Genomic DNA, 10,254 nt, shown 5'->3' on the forward strand with positions numbered 1-10,254 from the left:
TTTATACCAGCCTCCACCATTTCCTGTGTCAGTTCATTCCATACATACACCATCCTGCGTGTCAAAACATTGTACGCTACGTCCCTTTAAAATCTTTACCCTCAAACCTTAAACCTATAACCTAAGGTTTGTACTCCCCAACCCTGGGAAAAGACCCTATCACTACCCCTCATGATTTTATTAACTACTATAAGGTCACCCCTCAGCCTCCAACACTCCAGTGTAAATAGCCCTAGTTTATTCAGCTTCTCCCTCCAGCTTAACTGCTCCAACCCTAGCAACTTCTTTGTAAACCTTTTCTGAATCTTTTCATCTTTCCTCGAGCAGAGAGAATAGAATTGAATGCAGTTTGCGAGGTTTCGTCTGTGTGTATTAACGTGGTTAATGGATAGAGAGAGGATGAACACATCCTCTTTATGTCACCAGTTTAAATTGTGAAAATATCGGTTTTAAAGCAGTGTAAGAGGAGATTGTCTCTTTCTGTGCGTTTTCACTGGAAATGTCCAGCTGTGAACTGTCCGTCTTTACAAAAACGGGCTTTGACTTAAATTCTCACTGAATAACATTGAGATAGAAAAAAAAAATCAAGTTTCTGTGATCGAGTGTTGAAGTACAGGAACATGTGGACGGGGCCTGGATCGCACCATGTGGTGCCGTGGCTTAATTGGTGAAAGCGCCTGTCTGGTAAACAGGAGATTCTGGCTTTGAGTCCCGGCGGTGCCTCTGGCTTAGATTGAGGGTATGTTGTCTAAATTTCTGGCAAATAGTGTTTGTTGCGTGATTCCTAAAGGTATAGCTGGCTTGCTTCTTGTGTTTATACTCAATGCATGATCATTCCACTGTTCCCATTCCAGTTGCCTGAGCTTAACCCAATTGGCAGTTTTGTGAACTGCAACAATTAATAATTGTCGGCTAATCAGAGAGAGAAATGTTGATAAATATGCCGATTTGACAGATAAAGCTGATAATTTCGCCTAACATTATATTATTGAAATGCATAAGTCACCCAGTTCCAAGGTTACCTCTCTTTCTCTCCACAGATGCTGCCAGGCCTGCTGAGTTTCTCGGTCAATTCCTGTTTCTGTTTCAGACTTTCAGCATCTGCAGTTCTTTGACTTCTGTTAACTTAAATAATTTCTGGGACAAAACAGTCTGTCTACCGGCTCCACATCTTCTTTCCTACTCCAGAGAATCAGTCATCACAATAAACTAGCAGAATAGAACTCCCATTCCCTGACCGAAAACGGAACTTAGCCTGCGGCGGTGAAAACGCCAAATCCTAACCATTAGACCACCAGAAAGGGTGCTTCAGACTCTCGTATCTTTTCTCAACAACACTGCTTCTGACTTTTGATTTGTTATCATTTTGGCTGTAGATCAGTTTCTCCCTTTCATCGAATCTTTGCAGCATGGAGAATAGATACTTCAGCCCATCGTGTCAGTTCCAGTCATCAAACCTCCATTTTCCTAATCCCAGTTTCCAGCATTTGGCCCAAAGCCTTTTGTGTTCTGACGTTTCAAGTGCTAATCTCAATGAGATAAACCCTGTAATGTCAAATGTCACAACGAATGGGGCTGAGGTGGTCAAACTGTGTTAAAGCCTCCCTGGGTGTCTCAACCTCATTTTCACCCAGAGAGGGAGACACACAGACACAATCCCGCGAGTGACTGAGGGCTCAGAATTATACCGCTCCGTGTGCTTCACGCCTACTCTCAATTCCCCCACAGAAGTTTTTCCAACAAAAGGCAGTTTTACCTGGAACACAAGTGATTTCTGCAGACAATGAGAACCGTTACCGTGAACTGGGATATGAAGTGGAAAATGACTTGCAAAAGTCCCACAAGCTGCTTAGGTGCAACATTTAATTTCTAAAACTCACCGACCCAATCACTGCAGCTCCTGGGAGTCTGGCAAAACATCTCCCGGGAATCTGACAAGACAGTTTCCGACAGACATTCCCCACTAGAACCAGTTGTCAATTTGCAAGATTAGAAAAGAAAGGAAGACGTTGTTGTCTGCACTCGAGCCAGATAATATACAAACTTAAAAACTTCTGACTCGAAGGCAGACGCATTTTCCATTACAGCACTGGGACAAATTACGCTGCTGTGTACCACAACTAGTCAAGTTGTGATGTTAACAGGGGGATAGACGGAAACAGGATTCACAAGCCAAACGACCAGCAAAGACAATCGTCGTCATTGTTTCTCTTCAATGGTCCCCATTTTGCAAAGTGGTGAATTTCACCGGCAAAGGAAACTCATTTCTCTGCAGGTGCCTGCTTCAGTGTGGCTTGGTTCTCTGCTGGAGCTTGCTATCATTTTATTCACAGCCACTGCACAATTTTATGACTCACTCCAGTGAAATGTACTTTCATACTTTGAGTCACGGTCTCTTCGAGACCTGACCCTGAACAAATTAAGTGAGAAACCTCTGGTCATTTCTAGGCAGTGTTCTGGAATCACACGAGTTGAACAACGCTTTTATTGGTGTCGCCCCTTTACCGCAGCTTGGCGTGCTAAAACAAGCTCCTGTTAGCATCAATACAGCGTGGAGCTGGAGGAACACAGCAGGCCAGGCAGCGTCAGAGGAGCAGGAAAATCGACGTTTCGGGTTTATTCCCTTCTGCGAAGCCTCTTCCAAGCGTGCCAAACATTAAGAACTTGTCCTCCTTTGCGAAACGTCGACTTCTCTGCTCCTTTGATGCTGCCTGACTTACCATGTTCCTCCAGCTGCACACTGCATTGACTCCGACAGGGAAGTGACGACCTAGTAGTATGATCACTGGACTGCTAATCCAGAGACCCAGATAATGTTCTGGGAACTTGTATTTGAATCCTGCCACAGCATATGGTGGAATTTGAATTTAATAACTATCTGGAATTAAGAATCTACTGATGACCATGAATCCATTGTCGATTGTGGGGAAAAAACCTACCTCGTTCACTCATGTCCTTTAGGGAAGGAAACTACCATCCTTACCTGGTATGGCCTACATGTGACTCCAGACCCACAGCAATGTGGTTGACTCATAACTGCCTTCTCTGGCAATTAGACATGGGTGATAAATGTTGGCCTAGCCAGCGTCGCCCTCATTCTGTGAACGAATAAAGGATCTGCAGTTCTTGCTATCTCCTGTTAACAGCAGCCCTTTTTGTACTTTTCTGCAATACATCTACTGAACAGCATCAGGTTATCACAGTTCCGCTTTCTCCACTTTGAAATCCATTTTCCCTGGCATTATAATATAAAAGGGCAGAACTGACCAAGTTCTGATGAACGTTCAGTGGATCTGTTCAGTGGTTAACGTTGTATCTCTCCACAGATGCTGCCAGGCCTGCTGGGTTTCTCTATCAATTCCTGTTTTTGATTCAGATTTCCAGCATCTGCAGTTCTTTTTTTCATGTTAACTTGAAAATCGTTTGGGACACACTAAGTTACCTCACAGCCCCTTTCCTTCTCCTCATAGAGGAGGCGATGCAATCCATTCAATTGATTGTCGGAAGAACTCATCCGGTTCACTAATGTCCTTGAGGGACGGAAACTGCCATCCTTATTTGGTCTGGCCAACATGTGACTCCAGACCCACAGCAAAATAGTTGATTGAATAAATGCAGCCTAGCCAGCGACGCCAGTTAATGAATAAAAGTACAATGAGTCAGCAAAGCTGTCATCACTAAAAGCGAGGAGGGAAGAACTTCCACTCGATAGTTCAAACTAGGGCCGTGGTTCCAAAAGCTGAACCACTAGACAACCAGAGAACGCGCTGGAGGTGCTTGTATTATTTCTCAATGACATTGTTTTAGCCTTTCCATTTTTGCTCTTTTTGGTGACAGGTCAGTTTCTTCCTGTCTTCGAGTTTTTATAGCATGGAAAAAGACTATCTGGCCCGTCATTTCGGTGCGTGTCATCAGGCATCCATCTATTCTGATCTCAGTTTCCAGCATTTGGCCCACCGTGTTGTGCGTTCTGACGTATCAAGGGCAAATATCAATGAGATTAACCCTGTAATCTACGAACGGGACTGAGGTTTTGTGACAGTAAAACTGTGTTACAGCCCACTTATGGAACTCATCCTCATATTTAGCCACAGAGGGAGACACATAGACACATCCCTGAGGGTGACAGAGACCTCAGGATTACACCCGCTCCAGGTGTTGCACGTTCAGTCTCCGTCCCCACATGTTTCCCCGACAAAAGGCAGCTTTACATGGACCACAAGCAAGTTCTCCAGGCAGTGAGAACTGTTGTTGGGAACTCGGAAATCAAATGGACGGTGAGCTGAAAGTGTCACAAACGCTGCTGATGCGCAATTTTTCATTTCCAATCACTTCAGCTCCTCGGAATCTGATAACAAAGACACCTGCCATTTATTCCCACTTTGGAAGAACAAGTCCACCTGCAAGTGTTGAAAAGCTGTCAGCTGTGCTCGAGCTAGGCAGGACGCGAATCTGCAATCTTCTGAGCTAAAGTCAGACGCGTTATCCATTCCACCACTGGCCTACAGCTTACAAAGTGCATCTTGTCCAGTTGTGCTGTTAACAGGGACCAAGGTGGAAATGCGATTCATGAGGTGAGCACCAGCAAAGGTAATCTCTGTCACTGCTTCACTTCAATGGACCGCACTTTGGGAAGCAGTAAATTTCACTTACAAAGGGAATAAATTTGTCCTCAGATGCCTGATTCACTGTCACCTCTTTCTCCACTGAGACTTGCCATCGTTTTATTCAGTTACTGCGCTAGTTTATGAACCAATCCAACGAAACGTAATTTCAGACTATTACTAACCCTAAACCTTCGTCAGGCGAAGTGGGTGCATGTGATTTATTCGCCGCAAACACCCTTTGGGAACATAGACTGAAATCGATTTTATAAAGAACCACCCCCATGCTCTCCCGAACATTTAAAAAATACGTCAAAGGCAACAACGGCTCACGCAGGATTCAAGCCAGCAACTTCTCGCATTTCTAACAGCCACCTGATGTGAGAATCAGACCAAAAGACCAATGACGCAGTCTGCTGACAGCCCACTTAACAATAAATGAGGTGCCACTCAGGCGGTGGTAGTGTCCCTACCTCGGATGTAGGAGACAGAGTTCAAGTTCTATCCGCTCCAGAGGTATGAAATAACATATCTGAACATGCCGCTTAAAAAAAAATCCTATTCCCTGTTGCTTCACTGAATGCAGCAATGAACATTTTCTTTTTGCTCTGTCTCCCTGTCCCTGGGACAGAGATCTCTCCATCGGCAGATGCATTAAACCATTCGGCCACGGGCAGGCAGTGCTGGCGGGTGATATACGCTTTGTCGCTGTCTCTCAAACACTGGAAGAAGGAAGGAGCAGAAGGGGTGGAATCAGACTTGTCAGCAGATTTTAAAGGCGATTTGGAACTTTCATCAAATGACATTTATCAGAGGCAGACAGAAAGATGGAGAGCTGCTGGGAAAGATAGAAGTTGAAACTAGAGATTAGTCTCTTCAGCAACTTAAAATGCGATCTTTCTGTGCAGCCTGTTTGATGGTCAGAATTTGTCTGCACACAGAGTGTCCATTCGTTTGGGGCCTCCAAAGCAGGAGTTAATGTCTGACACCAACAGTCACGCGCTAAGTGAATCCGTGTGAAACACTCACTCACTGAGAGACATCCCCAGTGGTCCTGAGTTGCGGGGCTGTAGACAGTACAACGCGAAAGGGAGAGTTAATAATGAGCCATTGTTTCTCCCTCACCCGCTCCATCACAGAGACGGGGAGAGTGACGTCATAAACCCATGGCGTCATTCCCGCGCAGAAAGAAGCCGTTCAGCCCATCGAGTCCACAGCGACTCTCTGCCTCTTGTATTTCTCTGTCGTTATTCACAATCGGTGATATCTGTCCCTAATAATGGTGTACTGTATCTGTGTCATGATGCAGTCTCTGACATCCTGATCCTTTTGTCATTCACGTCTGAAACAGCATGGGGAATTACTGCCAGGCATGAAAAGAAAACTGCAAGTAATGTATTTCTACTTCACCGGTTTATTCCCACCTCAGAGAGGAAGTTTTACGATTCAGTTCAGAGCAGACCGACTGAGAACAGGAGAAGGCCATTCAGACCTTCACAAGTGTATCAGCTCATCTGTGCGCACTTGGCCAGTGCATCAACATGAGATATTAATTTCAGATACATGAAGCTGAGGGAAGCAGAAAGCTAATTAACACACACGGTGAAGGCCACTGCAAACCACAACACTCACCCGCAGAAAATAGCAGAGGACGGTTTTGATCTATCAACCGCGGGGTTATGGGCCCAGCATGCTCCCACTATACCACTCTGCGACCTTGGTATGCACTCTTCTCAGGCAAGTATTCAGCTTTTCGTCTGGAGTGCAGCATTTCTATTCGAATATGATGATAAAAGGTCTTCACTGTTGTTTTGTTGCACAGACGTGTCACAGCTGTGTAAATATAACCTTTGTCTAAGTTCCCACATTCTGTTGGTCGATCTATGATTTCACTCAGAATCACAAAACTTGTCCCAGCTCAGACGGAGGCCATGCACCCTACCTTAGTCATGCCGCGTCTCCACAATAAGCAAATGATTATCTCTTTTACTATCAATCTTTTGCCTTCTCCCTGTAACATCTGCACAGGTACTTTTAACATAACCACCGAATTCCATTTTGTGCTGATTGAATCTGCCTCTGTCGCTGTCAGATCGTGATTTTCTGACCCTAACCACTCCTTGTGTGAGAACGTTCTTTCTCATGTCACTTTTACTTCGTTTTCCTCATGCCTTCAAATCTCTGCCTAATCATTCTCAATCCTTTCAGGCGTGGCGTGGTAGCACTTTCATGCCTTTATTTCCTCTGTCCATGCTCTTCGTGACTTGGAAAGCTTCATTCGGACCACTTTACAGCCTTCTGTTCCCCAAGGAGTACTGTCTCAACTTTCCAACCCATCTTCATTTCTGACATACAGGTACATTTTAAACCTTCAAAATTTGGACCTATCTTCGAAGCTCCATACTCACAACACCTTCAATGCCTCCAGAAACAATCCTTTTGATGCAGCCTGGCCTGTTTTGTTCTTCTAGTCTCCTCTTTGTCTACCATTCACATGAACCTGTTCAGCGCTATCTCCAATCACTTCACGTTCCTACTTTCTGAAGTTTCACACTCACAATTGAGCAATACTTCAGCCTAAGAATTCATTCAGAGTCAGATTGCCTGTGTGAACATTCTAAAACTCTTGTTCTTCCTCTGAACAAGTCTATCCCTTGGCTGTGTTCGCTGCAATGGTACCTCTACCCTATCCCAAAGTCAGGCAGTTCGACTTCATTTCACGAAGCTGCTTTTTGAGATAATTAATTGGGTACTTTGGCAAAACACGTGTGGTTGTTTAGGATGTAAACCCGGGACTTCTGATATAAATGCTGTAAGACCCACAGCAAGAATCATACACCTGGACCAAAGAGCCACCTGTAGACCATAGGGACCAATCCTCAACCAGCTGAGACTCGCTTCGTGTGACGTACATCCCACATTGCTTCAGGAATTCCAAGGATCAAACAGTTTCCAGAACATCATCTTCTCATTCTGTCTCCCTGCTGCCGGGACGGTGCTGTTTGTCCATTACCCCAGGACCGGGCCCTCTCATTAAACCATTGTTTTCCTTCTTGCAAGCAGTGCTGGGGGAGGGCAGTGCCCTTTCGATCTTCTCCTCCTTCTCAATCACTTGGGGTGGGTGAGTCAGTCACACGCATACGCAGGTAATTATCAAATTGTGAAATTTCGCTCAACTTCTGTTATCCGAGAGATAGAAAGATGGTGAGCTGGCGGGAAAGAGAGAAATGGACACAAGAGATTCTTCCCTCGGATAAATTAAAATAAGTTCTTTTCTTGTGTAGCCTGTTTGATGTTCAGGATTAGTCATCAAACAGCAATCCTGCAGACAGTCTTTTGCAAAGCAGGCGTTGGTTTCTTTGCTGCTTCCAGAGCAGGAGTTAATGTCTGACACCAACAGTCCCAGATTAAGAGAATCCAAGTGAAACACTCACTCACTGAGCGACATCCCCAACGGCCCTGAGTTGCGGGGCTGCAGACAGTACAACGCGGAAGGGAAGATTAATAATGAGCCATTGTTTCTCACCCGCGCCGTCACAGAGACAGGGAGAGTGACGTCATCAACCCATGGCATCATTCCCGTGCAGAAAGAAGCCATTCAGCCCATCGAGTGCATGGCGACTCTCTGTCGCTTGTATCTCTCTGAGGTTTTTCACAATCGGCGATATTTGGCCCTAATAGTGGTGTCTGTGCCGTGATGCTGTCTCCAACATGCTGATCCTCTTATCATTAACATCTGAAATGGCGTGGGAAATTACTACAGGGCATGGAAAAAGTGCAAGTGATGTGTTTCAACTTCCACAGTTTATTCCCATCTCAGAGAAAAGGTTTTACAATTCAGTTCAGTGGAGACCGATAGAAGACCTTTCAGTCATTCACAAGCATGTAACCTCACCTGTCTAAACTTGGCCCATATATCAATACGAGATATTTAATTCCACTTACATGAAGACATGGGAAGTGGAAAATTGATCAATTCAAGAACAATACACGACGCATCTGGTGCAAATAGCAGAGAATGGCTTTGACCCCTTCACCGCAGGGTTATGGGCCCAGCATGCTCCCATTGCACCACTTTGTATCGGGCACTGTGATGCTGTTCAGACAAGGATTCAACTTTTCATCGGGCGTGTGGAATGTACCTTCAAGAATGATGTCAAGAGATCTTCACTGTTGTTGTGTATTATTCTGTTGCACAGACATGTCGCGGCTGTGTAAATATAACCGTTGTCTAAGTTCCTACATTCTGTTGGTTGAAATTTGATTCCATTCAGAATCACAAAATTGGTCACAACGCAAACGGAGGCCATGCTGCCAGCCTTAGCTGTGTCGGCTCTCCACAATGAGTAAATGAGTATCTCTTTTGCCTTCTCCCTGTAACTCTGCATATTGTTACTTTTAACAATAACCATCGAATTCCGTTTTGTGGCGAATAAATCTGCCTCTGTCGCAGTCAGACAGTCATTTGTAGACCCTCATCACTTCTTGTGTGAAAAACAATCTTCCTCATGTCACTCTTACGTGTTTTCCTCATGACTTTAAATCTCTGCCTAATCGTTCTTGATCCTTTCAGGCTTGTGAGCATTTTCACAGCCTTATTTCCTTTGTTCATACCCGTTATGACTTGGGAAGCTTCAATCAAACCAGTTTTCCGTTCTCCAAGAGAACTGTCTCAACTTTCCAATCTATCTTGATTGCTGACTTTGCTCATACATGTCACCATTCACGTGAACCTATTCAGCGCCGTCTCGAATCGCTTCCTGTCCCATCTTCCTGAAGTTTCACATGCACATAATTGAGCAATAATGCTGGATTCACTCTGCCCCTGCTCAGAGTGCGGTACAATCCACATTGTTCCAGAAATTCGAAGCAGCAAAAAGTTTTCTTCTCAGTCTGTCTCCCTGCTCCCGGCACAGTTCTGTTTGCCCCTTCTCCTGGCACCGGTTTGTCTCCACTGACAGATTATTATACCATTTTCTTCCAGTTGGATTACAAAAAGTTTTGAAAGATTCACGTAGCTGGAGATGGATTTCTGTTTTGTTTCCACTCTATGTTTCTACCTACCATATGAATTTTTTTCCCAAAATCGCAGCGCAATTCTCAAGCTTCATCATGCCCAGGGAGGAGGGAATTTAGATTTGTGGAGAGACTCCAAAGGCTGGGAATGTTCTGTTTAGTGCAAGGAAGATTAAATAGAGAATTCATGGCGCTAGTGTTTGGCTGAAGATGACAGTATGAAACTGTTACCACAGATCAGGATCAGTAAACACGGGGATTTGAACACTGAAGATGCATAGAGTTGCATTTATATCGGACTTTTCACCACCAATGATGATGTCTGTTGACTGTGGGCAGAGGTTGTTTAAATCTTGCTTCCTTCTTCCCCATGTGAGATATCTTCACTGCAAAGTCTCTCAGGCATCTCAGAGTGGCCTCGATCTCATCGAAATCAGACCTCATCATTTTGATGCATTTTGATCTGCTTCCTGCAACACCACGCATCTGAAATAAATATCTCATACTGATATACGGGCCAAGTTTACACCGGTGAGGTGACACACTTGTGAAGGTCTGAGTGGTCTTCTCCTGTTCTCTGTCGGTCTGCGATGATCTGATTAAAGCTGTTCTCTGACATGGCAGGAATAAACTG

Source organism: Rhincodon typus, chromosome 8 (genome assembly GCF_021869965.1).
Source record: "Rhincodon typus isolate 14 chromosome 8, sRhiTyp1.1, whole genome shotgun sequence".
Classification (NCBI taxonomy): Eukaryota; Metazoa; Chordata; class Chondrichthyes; order Orectolobiformes; family Rhincodontidae; genus Rhincodon; species Rhincodon typus.